The sequence below is a fragment of the Poecilia reticulata genome, chromosome 2, assembly GCF_904066995.2.
Source record: "Poecilia reticulata chromosome 2, P_reticulata-male-v2, whole genome shotgun sequence".
Taxonomy (NCBI): Eukaryota; Metazoa; Chordata; class Actinopteri; order Cyprinodontiformes; family Poeciliidae; genus Poecilia; species Poecilia reticulata.
The window spans coordinates 35,659,545-35,679,457 of record NC_088831.1 but is presented as its reverse complement, the minus strand read 5'-3'; the positions used below and the strand labels follow the sequence as shown (position 1 = coordinate 35,679,457).

Below are 19,913 nucleotides of genomic sequence, written 5' to 3'. Positions count from 1 at the left end.
AAAGTTAAGTGGTCTCTCTAAATTCTCTCTAGATGTGTGTGTGCATGGTTGTTTTCTCTGGGCTGCCCTGCGACACACTGCATCTCTCCAGGTACTCCGGCTTCCTCCCACAGTCCAAAAAAGTTAAGTGGTCTCTCTAAATTCTCTCTAGATGTGTGTGTGCATGGTTGTTTTCTCTGGGCTGCCCTGCGACACACTGGTTCTCTCCGGGTACTCCGGCTTCCTCCCACAGTCCATAAAAGTTAAGTGGTCTCTCTAAATTCTCTCTAGATGTGTGTGTGCATGGTTGTTTTCTCTGGGCAGCCCTGCGACACACTGGATCTCTCCAGGTACTCCGGCTTCCTCCCACAGTCCAAAAAAGTTAAGTGGTCTCTCTAAATTCTCTCTAGATGTGTGTGTGCATGGTTGTTGTCTCTGGGCTGCACTGCGACACACTGGTTTTCTCCGGGTACTCCGGCTTCCTCCCACAGTCCATAAAAGTTAAGTGGTCTCTCTAAATTCTCTCTAGATATGTGTGTGTGCATGGTTGTTTTCTCTGGGCAGCCCTGCGACACACTGGTTCTCTCCGGGTACTTCGGCTTCCTCCCACAGTCCATAAAAGTTAAGTGGTCTCTCTAAATTTTCTCTAGATGTGTGTGTGCATGGTTGTTTTCTCTGGGCTGCCCTGCGACACACTGCATCTCTCCGGGTACTCCGGCTTCCTCCCACAGTCCATAAAAGTTAAGTGGTCTCTCTAAATTCTCTCTAGATGTGTGTGTGCATGGTTGTTGTCTCTGGGCTGCCCTGCGACACACTGGTTCTCTCCGGGTACTCCGGCTTCCTCCCACAGTCCATAAAAGTTAAGTGGTCTCTCTAAATTCTCTCTAGATGTGTGTGTGCATGGTTGTTTTCTCTGTGCTGCCCTGCGACACACTGGTTCTCTCCGGGTACTCCGGCTTCCTCCCACAGTCCATAAAAGTTAAGTGGTCTCTCTAAATTCTCTCTAGATATGTGTGTGTGCATGGTTGTTTTCTCTGGGCAGCCCTGCGACACACTGGTTCTCTCCGGGTACTCCGGCTTCCTCCCACAGTCCATAAAAGTTAAGTGGTCTCTCTAAATTTTCTCTAGAAATAAAAGATTGTGCACACACAATCTTTTATAGATGTGTGTGTGCATGGTTGTTGTCTCTGGGCTGCCCTGCGACACACTGGTTCTCTCCGGGTACTCCGGCTTCCTCCCACAGTCCATAAAAGTTAAGTGGTCTCTCTAAATTCTCTCTAGATGTGTGTGTGCATGGTTGTTTTCTCTGTGCAGCCCTGCGACACACTGGTTCTCTCCAGGTACTCCGGCTTCCTCCCACAGTCCATAAAAGTTAAGTGGTCTCTCTAAATTCTCTCTAGATATGTGTGTGTGCATGGTTGTTTTCTCTGGGCAGCCCTGCGACACACTGGTTCTCTCCGGGTACTCCGGCTTCCTCCCACAGTCCATAAAAGTTAAGTGGTCTCTCTAAATTTTCTCTAGAAATAAAAGATTGTGCACACACAATCTTTTATAGATGTGTGTGTGCATGGTTGTTGTCTCTGGGCTGCCCTGCGACACACTGGTTCTCTCCGGGTACTCTGGCTTCCTCCCACAGTCCATAAAAGTTAAGTGGTCTCTCTAAATTCTATCTAGATGTGTGTGTGCATGGTTGTTTTCTCTGGGCAGCCCTGCGACACACTGGTTCTCTCCGGGTACTCCGGCTTCCTCCCACAGTCCATAAAAGTTAAGTGGTCTCTCTAAATTCTCTCTAGATGTGTATGTGCATGGTTGTTGTCTCTGGGCTGCCCTGCGACAGACTGGCGACCTGTCCAGGGTGACCCCTGCCTTTTGCCCGAAACTTTCGTTGGAGATGGGCACCAGCAGCTCTCCTGACTCCAATGAGGGACAAGGGTGTTAGAAAATGGATGGATGGATATTTTATGTAAATCTTTTATGGAGTCAAAAACACATCATCATTCGGTTTTCCAAAAGGATTATGGTTCAAAACAAGTGGATGGATGAAAACAGAAATGCTTCACTGGACTCAAAATCTGGTGAAGCATTTTGAGCCGGGTGATCGCAGTACTAGGTCCTGTGGGAAACGTGGGATTAGTAGATGACCAAAGAGATAAAATATGAAACTTTTTATATCTCTGTAAAGCTGCGTCTACCAGCAGTAAACGGTCTCAGAAGTTGATTATGTTTGTTCGATTGATTGCTTTACGTTCACTAGTAGTTGTAGTTGCATTCAAGTTGATGCTATGCGACACAACATGATTTTTTTTTTACCCAAAATGTTATTTGTGTGAGTAATTCTGTTTCCGCACTAATTCACGTTGTAAATAATCATAATAAGTGTTTACACAGTTCAACTTACTGTAGACAACTCCAGGTACAGGTCAATCAATATGCGAAAAAGTGCCGGAAAGATTGGTCACAAATGCTTTTCAGCTTCACTGTAGTCTAGAAGACTCAGCGATAAGAAAAAAAAAAACCCAAGATTTAAAATAGGAATGTCCAATCTGAAAGTCTTGTTTCACTGTCTGTAATCAGTGCTGGACATCAAGCAGAAACACCCGACTGGACCCGACATAACATTCAAATTTATTGTACAAACAAAACTGATAAATTGAGAAAGACAATAAAAGCTGAATTCCATAGTCAAATTAAACTCGAATAATCAGCAGATAATGACAGATACCAATAGGACGTAATCTGGGATTTAGGGAAGCAAGGTCCCACAAAGTCTCTGTTTCATTATTATTTCTGTTTCTGTATTTTATATCTTTCCAACATACACACACACGCCCACGCACACACACACACACACGCACACACACGCGCGCACACACACACACACACACACACACACACACACACACACACACACACACACACACACACACACGTTTGCGTGGCTATCTTTGTTGGGACTTTCCATTGAATTCCATTCATTTACACAACCTAAACCTTATCTTTACCCTAATCCTAATCCTAACCAAAACTCAATTAACATATTGGTCTTAAAATCTGACACCTGACCCAAAAACAGTGTTTCCCTTTGTGGGGACAAGGCTTTGGTCCCCACAAGGTCCCCACAACGTAGTATGTGTCAGGAAAATGGTCCCCACAAGGTATTATAAACACACACACGTGCACACGCACACATGCACCCGCACGCACGCACGCACGCACGCACATATCATTAATTTCTACCAGCCTAAAAGGGTCACACAGTTAAGACTTTGGAATGGGTAACCACCGTGAGAGCCGTTATTCACAAATAGAGAAAAGAGTCAACAGCTGTGAACATCCCAAGGGCTGACCATCCTACCAAATTACTCCAAAAGTACATTAACAACTCATCCAGGAGGTCACAGAAAACAGAACATCTAAAGTACTGCAGACATCACTTGTTTCAGTTAATGATTCAACAAGAAGACCAAAATGGCTTCCATAGCAACAGAAGGAATATTCTGAAAAAATGAAATAAAATAAAAAATACAACACGGTGAAGGGACATGATGAAAGTGTAGGAAGTTGACAGTAAAAGTACATTTTTTTTACACATTGAGTGCAACTTTTTAGACTAGCTGTGTATGTAGACAGATTCAAACATTCAGTGTTTGAAAATTATAGATATGAAAGGCTGGTAACATACTGGTGTGAAAGTCTAAGTGTGTTGTAATGACCTCTTTGGCAGGCTTAACATTTGTAAAATAAATGAATAAAGAAAAAAAGCTACATTTTAGATAAGCATCAAATATTTAAGATAAGCAAGGTTTGACACTTGACAGCCTGCAGAAATGTACTCCCTTTACATGTCTTTCATCCTTCAGATGAAATGACAAAATGAAAGGTCTTTATCAAAATTTAACTTGTGTATTAATACAACATCAAGCGACACAAACAGAACTGTGGAAATACAATGGCAAATTAAACAAACAAACAAGTAAACTTTTAATATTGATCTCATTTAAACCTGAGGGTTTTTAGGTCATTTGGTATTTCAGATTGATGAAATTAGTTAAGAAGATCATAATGTGTTAGGATTTTCTCCCTATTTCTGCACAAAGGAATGGAGGAACACTGAATATGTAAAAGCACGCACGCTTTCACAACTCACACTGAGTTGTGACAATAACATTGTCAATATTTTATAAACTGTATGCAAAAAGAAACAATTAAAAAAACAAAATAAAAATTTTCACAAAGGCAGACAAAATGATCCAAAAATTCAGAACTTTACATGTATTGTCGGAAATACCTCTTTTTTTAAGTCTACGTTTGCAGAGCTCTACTAGGGACTAATGCTCATCAAGTATAACACTGTAGCGCTATAGCAGAGCACATTTCTCACTGCTGGAAACTGATTAATATCTACAACTGCTAGAAGAAAGCAAGACTTAAGTTCAGCAACTTAGAAAATATAAAACACGCTTTCTATAACATTGTAAAACAAAACAATGTCAAACACTAAGTACAGCATTGCATCAGGTGTTAAACACAGACAAAAAGACATTTTTTTATCATTATTCTTCCTCCCTGAAAAGGTGAATTTCTGGCTTACTGTCATATGGGTGAGTGAGTTTCAAGCTTAACTGTGTTGACGCTCCCAATTTGAGAAGGATATCAAAGTAAGGCCTGCAGACAAATGGATGACTTTTTTTTTTAAACAAATTAACATACTTTCTTTTTCCTTCATGGTGTACATTTTAACTAAGGGGATTAGGAAATATAGGTGTGTTAGATTCTACTTCTATAAATGAACTTCACCCAATGTAGCTCTTGCTAGCAACACAGTTAGTCATAGTCACTTAACCCTTGTGTTTAAAAATGGGGTCCAACCCTCCCCACACCCGTATCACTTCCATCATTTGCCTCAGTCCTCTTATGTTTGCCTCAGTTCTTGCACGCACAAGGGATAAGTTAAAATTTATACTATGAAAAGGACTGAATTGAGTAATTATAAACAAATTTGTAAAAAAAAAAAAACCCATCTAGGGTGAGGGATAAAATTAGCTACATAGATCATGTATTTAGTAGTGCTGACCAAATAATATTTTTCAAGTCTTTATTTTTTTCCAGTTTGATAGTTTTAGCCATTGAAGCCAATGGATGGAGGCCAGAACTGGTGTCATACATTCATGGTCTCTACACAGCTAAATAGAACCCAAATCAGAAATGCAACGTTATATCCATCTCATGACCTAGACAGTAACGGAAAAGAGTTATGACTTGACAGCTCTCTCCTGACAGCAGACAGTCTCTGACACCTTCCACAAGAAAGCTGGGCTGCAAAAGTTTCTTGCTAAAGAAGCCGGATGTTCACAGAATGCTGTATCCAAGTATATTTATGGAAACATGAGTGGCAGAAATAAGTGGCAGAGAAAGATGCACAAATAACTGCGATAACCAGAGCCTTGAATGTAAAGCATAGCCCATTGAAAAGTATGAGGGAGATTGACAGGATGTCGACTGCAGCTGGAGTCAGAAGAAACAGACAAACATAAGACACAGTCTACAATGTGTGAAAGGGGATAGTATGTATTGCACCAGGCACTTTTTTAGCTAAATCAAGCAAATATGTTACCTTCAGTTGTTATGAAAATGTTGCATATGTAAAAATAACTTGAAACAAATGTGACCTTGAATTTGGCCTTTCTCTCCTTAAGAATCTCGTATACTTTCAGCATATCACCACAACAATGCTCCATCCTTGTTGATGTCATTCATAACTGTTCTTAGGAAAGTTCTAGGTTGGCAGACTCCAAGGCAGAGATTTGGGTAGAGAAGTGCCGCATCGTAGAACTGTTGACTGTAAAATTGTACAAAGTTTTCTTTGTAACTTTGCAATTTTGTGTTTTTGTTAGGGAAAGCACCTTGAACCACCTTGCTGCTGAAATGTGCTATACAAGCATTAAGACACCCCCAAATGGCTGCCATGGGAGATTCCAGAATTTCACAAACATGAACGAATGAGTCAAAGCAACACTCAAGGTATGTTTTTGATGCGAGAACGACATTAGCAAATTATAAAACACCAACCGATTGGTACTGTGAGTCTGCTGAGCTTATCATATGAATGACTTCTCAGTTCAACACTCCTAAGAATGACTGTAAAAAGTATAAAGGTACTGTTGTGATGACATCCTGAGTCCAATTTGAAGGCATCAACTTCCAAAATCAAATTTATTTGATATTTGATATGTGCAGCCTTTTTATAACAACCAAAGGTACATAATTACTTGATGCTGTGAAATGACATATGTGCCTGGAAAATACATAAAACCGCTCTTTAAGATTCACTGCATAACCCAAGGTGCATATGAAATCACAAAGGAGTTTTCATGTCTTGTTAAGTAAATATCCTGAAAAATTAATTTTCCAAATCGATGGATAGGTTTTAGTAAGTTTGAGCTAATCAGAAGGGGCTTAAAGTGTTTTATTTACACCGAAGGCTTTAACAAAAATAATAATGCAGACATAATAGACACAAACTGTTATGATCATTCAACCAATTAAGCATTTCTTGTTCTCCTAAATGTCATAAATGGTTCTAGCTTTATATTTGTGGGAATCCTAGTGCAGCATAACAAACCTAGGACCAACTATATGCTCACTTAATGGTAATGTATTTTGCAAAACTCAAAATATTTAAATGTTTAACTTGTCATGGTGTGGCAATAGTTTTAAGTTACTTTTATTGGAAACGGTCTCTTCAGGCCACAGCAATCTCCAAATGGACAGGCTATTTTCTAAAGTGGATAGGAGGATCTTCTGTCCCAATGGAGACAGGACAACATATAACGTATTGATTGATTGCTGCAGCTCTTTCAGTCACAACACTCAGTATTAACAAGGCAGCACACGTAAATTCAAATTATTTACATAAAAAGAAACTGAACACAAGAAGAGCAACCCTTTATTCAGCTTTCTTTGAGAGCTAAACAATACTTTGCAGTCATCATATTTATGGTTATTCATACCACATTTAGAGCACAGAAAGTTGTTCTGATGTAATGCAATTTGACAGTAAGTAATGTCTACATGCAGCACTGAATCATGACCAAAAAAATCAATGATGTTCTCATCAAAAATGTTTGTGGCAAAAAGATTAGATCAGCCTGGGCAGACATATGCCGAAAAGGGCGGATTAATAGCTGCTTCCTGGAAACATACTCAATCTAACTTTGCATGGTTAAAAAAGTAATTTCTTAAAATATCTAACTTATTTTGTCAGTAAACAAGTTCATAAAATGTTGCAACATGAATGGGGCTCATTAGAGCACAGGGTTGTTCACAGCCAAACTGTATCTGATGATGATTTTGTTTTGTTTTTTTAAACCTGGATCAAACTCAAATCGTCTCTTCAAATTCCTTTACAATGTTTACTCTCTAGTTGTCTGCTGACGTTACTGTTGGGCCAAAAAAAAATGAGGCTCACTTTATTCAAGAGCACAGAGCTGCAAATTCTACCAGTGACCATGTTCATCAGTTTCTTTATTGAAAACAATATTTAACATTGTTCATATTTGCAATTTAAATCAGTAATCAGTTGCTCCCACATTATGTCCACTAGTCATGTTTATGCACATAGAAGTAATTTTTTTCCATCAAAATGTGGGTCATTACTCGGGTTTCTTCATAACCCCACAGTCAGTTTCTTTTTGAGTGCAAATGTCCAGTTTTCTATAAGATCCGTGACATGAGCAATTAAGAGCAACCTACTTTCTGAAAATGAGAGCATCTCCAAACTGAAGGCAAAAGTTTTAACACTATGCAAAACTTTAACAGAAAGATACAGAGTTGAAAAACTCAAACTTAAATGTAGCTAAATCAAACACAGTGGTGTTTGCTTATTTAATTGATTGGTTTATGGGTAATAAAAACCCCAAACTCAGTTTCTCATAAAATTATATTGCATCATACAAATATAAAAATAGTTTTACTTAGAACTTGAGAGAGCACAGTTAGTCAACAATAGAAGATGTCCTCAAATCATCACTGAATGTGGAAACTTCTGACTGGTCCTCAAACAATATGTATTTTGTGGTTCACTGCTCGCCCTCTAGAAACTGAAACCTTGATTTCCAAAGGAAATGTGACGTTTACTTTGACCTCTCAACAAATTCTCTGAATTCTCCTTAGCCCAAGTAACATACTTCTCACATTTTTGATTCAACAGTGACTTATACACCATTGCATTTTTGCATGGCAGCTGTTGAGGCTTTTCCTCTTCCCATAGTCCATCCCTCATGAACTTCCCCCAAACTTTTGAATGGTTTTTGTTTCACAATCCTCTCAAGTCTGTGGTTTTCCCTGTTGCTTGTTTTTTTTAATCTGTTCTGAAACCTTTCCCCCCATTATTTTCCTTCCATTCAATTTTCCATTAATGTACTTACATAACACACTGCGTGATAGTTTCTTTAGCAATGACCTTTTGTGGCTCACTCTCAATTTGGAGAGTGTCAACGACTGTTGGCTGGATAGCAGTCTTCCCCGTAGGTCTTAACATGATTGAAGTACCGGAGAAAATGTTTTCCCGTGATACTCTAATTTATTGAGATGTAACTGTAAGATTTAAAACGTGACCTTTGAAAAAATACCAATATAGCACTCTTAAAATGTGCCTTCAGGTTGCTTTAGTCCAAGGAGATGGCTAATATAAACATCTGAGTGTTTATCAGCCTCACTTCAATTCCAAGACCTGAGGGAGAAAATTTCCATCCAGTCTGTTTCTAACATGACTTATAAACATATCACTAGCAAGCTTATTGTTATTTTTGAAGAAGCAGTGTTAAGCAGTGTTTTCTCACTGTGAGAATTTGATAATGCTCATGCTCATACATACTGCATAACTTAAATGCACAATATGTACTAATTCTGATGCAACGTTATGCCTACATCCACAACCCTCCCACACACAAAGGCAAAAGCTTTGAAAAGCAGCTGCAATAGGTCGGGGAGGTCAAGGTGATTTCTCAAAGGATGAAATTATTTTTCTATTTTAAATATAAAATGGTCAGTTGTAACATTTTGACTTCTCACAAGTAAAAAATATGATAATGTTAATTTAGTAAAATCTTCCTCAGATTTGCATGGAGGATAGACGCCACAAGGTCAAATGCGTTTGGCGATAAATCATTCGTTCTACGTGCTCACAGCAAGTAAAAGAGTTTTTCCACCAGCTACTGTCATGATAACATCTCCGCCCATCTTACTCAGCTCCAACAAAAAACAAAACAAATAACGATGCATGGCTTTATTTATCATTTTTAAACATTCATAGTTTGTTGAGCAGTCTTGACCTTAGTAAAGAAAAGCAAATTTACTGACATCCTCTGCTAAAACAAACACTTAATGGAATTACCGAGAGAGGAAATCAATACACCTTTTAACTGGATGTGGTTTTGACCTAAACTTAAAAAAATAAAAACTGGGAAATTTGTATTCAGACCTTGTGCCTTTCTAACTGAACAACAAGGATTATCGTTTTATAGAATGTTGGACTTACAGTACCTGAAATTCATGACTGGACTAAACGTCTCTCCATTTCTTTCCGTTCTGAAATGCACTAATCAGATTAGATTAGATTTTTCTCCTCCTCTCCTCAGAATTTAAGTATCCAGGTTTTTGTATCTGCAGACAAAAGTACCTCTCACTCAGCAACCAATTCAAATGTGATAAAACTCGCTCAAAAATGACAAATATATTTTATATTGTCTTTAAAACCTAAGACGAATATTTAAGTAGGATAATGCGAAATGTCTGTGTTTACTAATCAAAGCCACTCAAGAAAAAAAACTACAGCTGTCAAACTACAATCTGATTAGTACAAAAATAAAACATTTGACTCAAAATTACTATTGTGCTAATTCCATACCAGCCCATGCTTGTCACCAATGGAGTGGCTGAAGGGCAGCATCATGTCAGTTCACCACCCATGCAGACACCAGTACTAATTAATTGCCCCTTTGAAGCCATACAATATTTCAAATTCAAAGGATGAGCATATGCATGCAGATTTCTTGAACTCTTAGCTAGTTTGCTGCTATAAAAATGTACTTATTTATATATATTTACAAAGAATTTGTAAAGTATTTAGGTCCAGCAACAACTGCTCTCCATGATTTATGTCCGCAAAAGCAGGCATGGTACTGTAGATATAGAAACTCGGCTAACCCTGCTATTTTGCAAACAGTGTTGACAGTTGGTTGAAATATTACATGATAAATATGTCTAGGCTGCTAACAAGAGCAGTTCTGTATTTATACGGCATCATTCCTTTGCCATCTGTAAAACTCTGATGTATTTCTCAAAAATAGATCAACAGCAGAGCCAAACTGAGAACACACAGTAGTCCATGGAGGCCAAAAGCAACTAAAAATTTCACATAAATGTTAGAATAAGATTATTACATTTTGCTGCACCTTTTGAATGATAGGCAAACTGATTTCAATTGGTTTGAATCTGTGTTGTAATGATGGCAAAGGGAAGAAAAGGAAAATAAAACAATCTCGAGATTAGATGCAGGGTAGTGAACATCATTTAATTAATTTAACAGAATTTAGAATTATGCGTCTCTGAAACTCAAACTACAAAAAAGTACATCTCATAAGAAAGATGTCACTGTCAAAAACATCATGTATATAAAGCTTCAAGTTTAAATTCCTGCTCTGCTTTAAATGTTTACTGAGACCCGTAATTTCCACGGCACTAATGTCTGTGTTTTTCACATCTCGGAATATTTCCATTCATCAAGTTTAGAATTTTCAATCAGTATGAGAAAAATGTAACAGCCTTATTTCAATTAACTGCTGGATACTGCCTAGGAAGGGGAGAGGTATCACTATATTATTCTCTGTATAGAGAGTGAAAGTCAGTCACGTTCTCAGGGATCTCATTAAAAGGGCTTTAAGCTTCTGGAATAGTATGATGGGAAAAAGTTAATCTGTTCTGAAACTGTTACTTTGTGCATATTGAACGTGTAAGTAAACAGGAAATCACAACTACACTTTAAGCTAAACTGCAATGTAAAGTTAATAATCTTAGCCAAAAATATATGTAGACTATGATATAAATGGCAAGTTTTATTAAAAAAATTTATCTTCTGCACTAATATAATTTATAAATGTAACATTGCAAAGAATATTACCGTTGCCAGGCAATGTTTCCAAATCAAATCATCCTTATTACTCCCAAATGATGAAAACTGAATCATCTTCTATAGCATCAGTTAGGAAATTTTAATCTTACACAAAAGAGTCAGAAAAAGTTTGGGAACTGGGTCTAAACATTTACACTGGACAAATTAGAAGATTTCAGCCCCCCTAATGGCTTATAAATGTGAGCTAGATATTTAATATCGCCCGCCGTGCATAAGCAGACTTAGGATAGCCGTATAGGGATACTGCTTTACTCTGCTCTCCACCCTCAAAACATGAAGGGGCACATACGGCTTTGTGACCATTAAATAACAAAGTACTGGACATTCTATCTACACTCATTGTAATGGGCATTAGAAGCTGTAGGTGCTGCTAGAGGGGCTTTAAGCTTTTGTTCCATTAGGAGTCAATTTCATAAAAGATGCCATGGGGGAAGACCATCTCTCAAGGCTTCGCACAAGGTCCACTTTACAGTATTATATATGGCCAGATGATTTATGACCTCTTCAAACCTGCCACCTTAGCGCCTAAAGGTTACTCACAGTAAGAAGTTCACCTTTACCGAGTCAGTTATTGTGTACTCTCCTGAATTGATTTCTGCTACTCATGTGAGCTGACAAATTACATGCACCCCCAACCTGCCTCTTCTTCTTCTGCTGGTGTATTTCCCCTCATCAGCACACAGACACACAAACTCAACGGATGGCTGATGTGGCCATGCTGCTGTTTTTAGTCTGGTGTTAAAGAACCTTCAAAGGTTTTCAAATCCCAATGATGAAACAAGAATAACTGTCTAGCATGTGGTTTCACTTGGCAGCTAGCCTTAATTTTAATTCTCATTTTCCATGGAATGGTGACAATTAATTAAATGCTAATTCCTCAAAGTTCTGGACTTTTTTTCATAATAGGCAGCGGTAAAAACAACAAATCTCAAAATACATATTTCCAGTGTCTGCCATCAAGAGATAAATATGGTGCATGTTTATACAAAGCTGTACATCATGTTTCTCTATTGGTTTGCAGCATAATGTGTATTAACATCAACACCAAATTCAGTTAAACTAATTCTTTCAAAACTGTATAAAATAAAATGCCTTAACTAAAATAGTACATGGTTGAAGCAAGATTTCAGTAGATAAGATGGTGAAACACACAGTTCTGAGACTGTCTCCTGTAAATCAGGTATATTTTTTATTACTTTCCCAAACTGTGGTTTCCAAGCTATTTCTGTAGCTATCTGGTTGAACGATGTGTGAGTGAAGGGGGTGTGGGGGGTGGATTCTTAGAGGCTCCCTGTTATACTCAGCCCGGCTCCAGACGAAAGGGGGGGGGGGGGGGGTCTCCTGCGCTTTCGCTGCTGCCGCACAGGTGTAAACCCAGCGTCATAGCGCTCATGTTGCGTTTAAAGGCGGCTCGATAAAACAGATTACCACATGTTAACAACGGATTAAACAGTTTTAACTACTGATAAAAGTGACAGAGGACACAGATAGGGGAAGTGTGGAAGCCCCTACTGTATCAAATTGACAGAGCAATAACAGAGACTTGGTCATTCTAAGGTAAAAACCCAGCGCATACAGCGTTCATGTTTTTTGTTTTTCTTTTTCATCCAGACGGCTTCCCGTGCCCCCCCTGCAATGGCACGGCGCCCCCTCTAGAGGGCGCGCCCCACAGTTTGGGAACCTCTGACATAGAGAAAGAAAGAAAAAACCCCAAAAACAATAGGTATGTTATCAAAAACAACATTTAAGCATCAACATTTGATGTACAAAAGTGGAAAACCAAAGAAACCTTAAAACGGAACTTAAAGTATCGAAAAAGGACTCATTAGCAAGTACCTTACTTTATTTCTTTGTTTTGACTTTGATCAAATTTAAGATGAACGCTGTACTGAGTCCAACCTGGGCAGCTATGGCGCTTTGTGTGAGATCTCATTTGTGCTTCTCAACAATCCCGTCACGTTCAATGCCAGAACGCCATTTGAGTCTAAATACAGTTTCCAATAAATGCCTTCTCGGCTTGTTTTATCTCTCTCCTTTCTCTTCTTGTGTTTTGAAGCTTAGGTTTACAACCTGATTATGATCCACTCGTTCAAAAGGCTGTAAAGATTTTGATCAGAATGGTAACACTGAAAATCCAATTTTTACCATAATTGTCAAGGTGAGTTTATTTATAAAGGGAATGTCAAACTAAGCAAGTTGGACCAATGAATAGATATGCTCACTCAGACAATAAAAAAAGATAAATACCAACTGAAAGTAAAGCAATCTAAAAATAATTTTAAAAATTAAAGGAAAAATTTGTATTTAAAACAGAACAAACATGACTAAAAGGTAGTTCTATAAAAAAGGTACACCCACTGCAAAAGTCAGCTGTGTTTTAATGTTTGGTTTATAGGACATCTGGTCAGTAGACCCGAGTGCTGTCGTTGTAGCATAAAGTGGTGTAAAAGTTCCTAAGAAGCAAGGACAACCCATGTGGCATTGTAAACATTCAACAAGATAATTCAATTAATCTAGTAATGAACATGAAGCCAATTGATGGAGGCCAGAACTGGTGTCATACGTTCATGGTCTCCTGCTCCTGTCATTAGTCAGGGTAGTGGCGTTCAACTGCATCAAAAGAAATAAACAGAGGTATTCCTGGCATCAGATCAGGATGCCTCCAGGGCACCTAACTTTGGAGGTCTTCCAGGTGCAGCTCATTGGAAGGACACCACAGGGTAGCCCTAGAAATCACTGAATGGACTGTAACTCCCTTGGACTGGGAACCATTCGGCTCTCTCTGGGCATAAATTTTAATGTTAGAAGCTGAAACCACTGGGAAAACTGACTTGACAGGTCCAACACAGGATACATCCTAATGAATAAGGTTAACACTGTCCTGAAAAAAGACAGGAAAACACACATTTATGCAAAGTTTAGTTTAGCTGGAGTACAACCTTTCACTACTGAATAAACAAGAAAACGTGATGAATATTTTATATATATATATATATATATATATATATATATATATATATATATATATATATATATATATATATATATATATATCTTAAAAAAGATTGAATAGCGTCTCTCCTACACCCTCACTTTGACTCATCTGGTGTATTTTCTTTGCCAGCTTTCTTTCAGTGATTCATCTCTTAAAGTCAGTAAAATATTCTGTGAAATAAGTAAAAATAACCAACATCATCTAAACAATTTGACCAATGGCTTTTTGATGAGAACAGTTTCCCATCTAAAATTCTTAACTTTTAAGCATTTGAATCTAAGTTACACATTCAGATTTTGTAGTAAGGACGCTTTCGTCATTTCTTTTATAATGTATATGGATGAATTACTCAAACTGAGAGCCACTGTGAATGTTTGACATGTGTTTCTCCCGTTGCGATAGCAATGTTCTGTTTTACTTTGTTTGTTGCAATGCTTTTAGTTTCTGTCTCACGAGACATTTACTGTACAAAAGAGACATAAATCATTCCTCATTACAACCAAAATATATTTTACCACACTTCCATGATACTTTGAAGTCCTTCAATAAGCTTTTCATCTTAGTTTGGGATTTGTAGCCTAATATTCCACCTCAATTTGTAATAATTACTTTATTTAAATATGATAGCTTAAGACAAAGCGACTGGTGAAAAGAAGGAAGAAAGAAACAAGTAAGGAAAAGAAGAAAGTGAAAAAAGAAAGCCTACACAGTACCTAAAAGTGTTTCATGCTTCACTTTGTCAATCAATTTTATGACTCAGCTAATAGCTCTTTGGAATCTCCATGTTTGTGCATAATGTGATAAATCTGATGATTCTTAATCTTTAAAGTATTTTCGTAGACAACCAATTAAATGTATGCACTATTTGGTGGGCTCTTGGCTACAAGTCCATGAAATGCAAATATTTATAATAGTTGTCTGTTATGTGGTTTACACAGCACAGGTTCAGTCTTTGTGAAGAGTCTTCTTTTATGCCTGCATTAGTCACAGGTCAGAGTTAAGCTGGTTAACAAATATTATGTCTTTAAATAAAAAGTTGTGCAAGGGCTAAACATTAAAGCGAGAAAGAAATCTGTTCATTCTCAAAAGAAAACTAAAGATGAGGTAGTTATTGCTCAATAACCACATGCAACTCTATAAAAAAGTCTTAGTCCTATGACTAACACTAAAAGTCTTAGTCATAGTCACTTTTAACTTCCTGCATGATGGAAGTTAAAAGTGGTTTTAAGACTCTTACCCTTCAATGTGAGGTAGAGTGGAAAAGAGAACAAATTCCATCCCTCCATCCTCTCCTGCTTATCAGAGTTCAGGTCACAAAGGTAACAGTTCCAGGCCAAAAACCAAGACATGCAATGCCACTCCAACTCATTCAGAGAAATCCCAAGGCACTGAGAGTTCCAGGGATTTATAGTTGTTCCAGTAATTTCTAGAGCTGCCCTGTGGTCTCCTTCCAGTGGGATGTGCATGGAAGATTTCCAAACATAGGTGCCCTGGAGGCATCCTGATGTGTTGCCAGAAACACCTCTTATTTCTCTCAGTGTGGAGGAGTTAAAGATGTATTCTACTCCAAGGGTGACTTTGGCCACTTTACAGCAATAATATTACATATGTTTGCCTTCAAGTGTTTTCACCAAGTAGTGCTGCTTCAAGCCACTTGTATGCTTAAAATAAACTTATTTTCTGTCTCCCGCTGCCTTAAAATTAATTTGAAGTTTTAATTATAAACCGGTTTGGTAATACCATCTATACTTACATTTTCAAAGCATACTGCAGTCTTGTGTATTGTAAAGAATCGAAAGAAACACATCCAGCAATTCTATTTGTGCTTGATGTAGTATGTTTTAATGTTTTAAGGAAAAGAAGAGAGAAACTACAGCTGTTCCACTGGCAATTGGTTTCATATCAGTCTAAATGAGTTACACTGAATCAACTGCACTGATTGCTTTCTGCAACGAGGCCTCAGACCATCACCAGACTTTGTCCTTGCTTTGACTCTGCATCTCATCATGGTGTCCATTATTTTTGTTTTCAACACAACAACTTCAGCGTAATTAAAAATCAGTAGTAAATGTATTTTCATTGCCACATAGTGTTCGACATCCTTCAATATTTAAAATGTTAAAGCAAGAAGGTCCTTAAAGTACTATGGTAACATAGCTTCCTACAATTAAGTGTAGCATGGAAATATTGACACCTTTTACAAACTCCTGAATAAAACCAAGTGTCACCACTTGCCTTAAGAGGTCAGCTGCTTTTAATTGAATTCTGGGATAAGAACAGCTTTTTTGTGAAGGCCTTAGAGATTTGTAAGAAAATGTTAGTGAAGAAACAGTCTCATAAAGACAAATTGACAGATCTGTTTGGTGTTTCAAGTAGGGTTTTGAACCTCTCACACAGCACAGTTCAGTCCAAAAGTATGGTATAACTACAGACCCACCAAATTATGGCTGTCCACATAAAAAATAAATGCCAGGAAAGAAGCACATTACTCAGACAAGCAGCTAAGAGGCTAACAATAGCGCTGGCAGACCTGAAGAGATCTACAACTGAAGTAGGCAAATTTGTCAATACAACTATTAGTTGTGGACTCTACAAACCTCCATGAAAGAGTGGTAAGAAGAAAGCCATTTTTTAAAAAGCTATTTTTTTAATTTTTAAAAGGCCTATTCAAAGTTTGCCAAGCAAATGTGGTAAAAGCAATAAATGCAAAATGGAGTTTGTTCGGTCAGATGAAATAAAAAGTGGGGATGTTGTTCTTCACGCAAAGTACTATATGAGATGATAAAGTATGAATGCATATAACTTTGAACACAGCATTATGGTGGCAGCTTAATTATGGGTGATTTTTTATTTTCCGGGGACAAGAAACGCTGGGCAGAGTTGATGGGAGAGAGTTAAATACAAGGCACATCTGGAGAAAGAGCTGCAAAAGCCTTGAAGCTGTGGCAGAAGTTGTCATGCAGCCAAATCTGCATTGGAATAGTGCAAATACAGATGTGAACATGTGTTAAAACAGTTCCATAAAGGTTCAGACCTGAATACAATTTAAAATCTGCACTAGTGTTCAGAGATGCTCTCCATCAGATCAGATTGAACTTTAGCCATTTTGCAAGAACAAATTTCTGTCTCTAGATGTGGAAAGCTGGTAGTGACATGCCACTAAAGACTTGCAGGTGTAATTGACAGAATGGCTGCTAAGTGTTGACACTGGAGGGATGAACAGAAATTCATGCCACACTTTTCAGAATTTGTCACCCACTTGGTCAACCAACTACATTTTCTGTCCACTTCCAAATTGTTTGCAACTTTGTGCTGGTGTTCCACATAACACTGACATTTTTTTTTTTGTTATAATGCAACAAGCTATGAAAAGGTTTAGGGGTTTTTCAACTTCTGTATGGCCCTGAACAGCCTGGTCTCTGCAGCCATAAAATATTTTATAGCTAATTTTTTATTTTATCTGTAGAACCTGCTCTATCATAGTAATTTTCTTACTACAATGTCCAGTAACTCTCAAATGCAATTATTTTACATTGTTTTACATTTACATTACAAAAGGCACATTTGAAAATTGAGCTTTTTGTTTATCTTTAATTATATATATAAAAAAAATCTCCAACATCAAATTTCTGTTTTGGCGACTGGGTGGGATGCACATCCACAATGCTGAGCACACAGGTCCTCACAATTATACAACAGAGCTCTCAAGTCTCTCAGCCGTTTGATTCCTCTGCTATCTCTGTCGTACCATCCAATTCCGACAGTAAATGAATCCTTCGCAAACACTGCAGCACATACAAATTTTTTTTCACATGCAAACCTCTACCTATTCTATCACATGCACTCTCCTACATGCCAAAGTTAATGCAGTGTTGTGGAGCTGATCTCTTTGGGGCTGCTCCTGAAAAGAAAGTGAACCTTCTGTTTCTCAAAGAACCCAAACACTGCAGCTAAATGGATTCCCTCATGAATCCCAGAAAGTATTTGAAGGATGTGGTGCTATAAAAGTCTCCATCAGATGGGAGTCTTATTATGAGCAGATATTGGGTCCATACAGCAACACATTCTCTTTCCCTTCCAATCAAACCCTCAGAACAAGAACGATCTTTTCATTTGTACTCCATCTTAATTAAATCTGAGGGAGTCAATCAGTAAACTCCATACCTGCAGAAGGTATGTTTATTTATTTGGTCTCTTGCATATTTAAAGCCAGCCTTCAATTATGTTGTGTGCTACAGTCAATATTTTTGATCTGAGAGGAGAAAAAAAATTTAATTGGAAAAAACTTAAATTAAATATATGTTGGCACAAATGTAAGGGCATGTGAGCCTGAGGTCTTCGAAATTCGCCAATATAATACTTTATTAAACTGCGTGGGGAGACAATACTTATGATTTATAAAGAAAATATAATTGTGTGTAAATTTAGCACATAAATGTGAGTAGAAAAACAGAAACAGAACATCTACATCAGTTGAGTCAAATAGACATCTATAATATTAAACCTGTCTGTGTCCAGAAAGTACTTCTTAAATTCGCTTCCTTAAATTAATCAAAATACGCACCAGCCTGTGTCCCATTATGCGCAGAACTTGCCAGAAATTAACTTACCCGGCTTCCGAAGCAGAAATGAAATGGCCGAGGAAAACCATCCGGCGCGAAAAGCACATTAGATTCCACATTAATGTTCATTCACAGCTTCCCGACGTTCACGCCGACACCCAGTTAGTGAGCCGACAGAGGAGCGCGCTCAGGCGAGAGCGAGCCTGTTGGCCACAGACAGCGGAGGGAGAGAGGTGCGTCAGTGGAGAGGAGGTGTGAAGACAATATATTAGCAACAGCAACAAAGTATAATAATAATAATAATAATAATAATAATAATAATAATAATAATAATAATAATAATAATAATAATAATAATAATACGTATTATAACTTAATTTAGAAATACAAAAAAAAAATCTGGAACATTTATTGTCAGATATATAAATATCCGTACCTAGTTTTGCTCTGTGTCTATAGTGTATATTCTATGTAATGCATGGCCGGCCCAAGGCATAAATGCACTAGGTTGCTGCTTAAAAAGACCCCGATCCAACAGGTGGCCTCCAAGTGCACCAGAATTCTCACACAATCAGGTTTACCAGTTGATTATTTTTGTTTTATTTTCATATAACATAAATCACCCATAATTATGCTAAACAACATGTCCAGTCCTTGATGTTTGTCATTTTAATGTTGACCACAGAAGTCAGGCTTTTCCTGAGTAAAACCAAGAACTACCCTTTTAGAAGCCTTCTTATAAAAATAGTAAATCACAGTTCAAGGTTTTTAAAACTATGTCAACATCGGGGAAACTGCATGTCTTTCCCTTAAAATATTTGAATTATATATAAATTGTTGAAGTAAAATCTTCTGGACTCCAGAAATCAAAACTGAAATACAAAACAAGTACTAAGCATCCTGATACCTTTTAAACATGCACACGTCTGCATGTAAACTTTCCCTCATACAGTATTAATAACTGCAGTTTTTCTAAATTTTCAAGGCTCCAGCAAAACTTTATGACATGTAAATAAAATACTTTCAGTGTTTACAAATTAAAAGGCAGAAAGTGTTAAATGCATCTGGATTCAGCCCCTTTGAGTCAGTTCTATGCAGAACTAATTTTGTTGTAGTTACAATTGGAAGTCCTTTGAATGTAGGCCTCCATTAGTTTGCACATCTACAAATGTTGCTCTTTTCAAAC

At 37.7% G+C, this 19,913-nt stretch overlaps 1 protein-coding gene across 1 annotated transcript in view; it reads right to left on the bottom strand.

Annotated features, from left to right (window-relative positions):
- Positions 1-18,924, bottom strand: part of htr1fa (5-hydroxytryptamine (serotonin) receptor 1Fa) — a 36,066-nt gene extending 17,142 nt beyond the window's left edge. Inside the window, exon 1 of the mRNA XM_008403629.3 lies at positions 18,776-18,924. The gene's annotated coding sequence lies outside the window, so the exon portion shown is untranslated. The remainder of the gene's footprint in view (positions 1-18,775) is intronic.
- Positions 18,925-19,913: the final 989 nt, after the last annotated feature.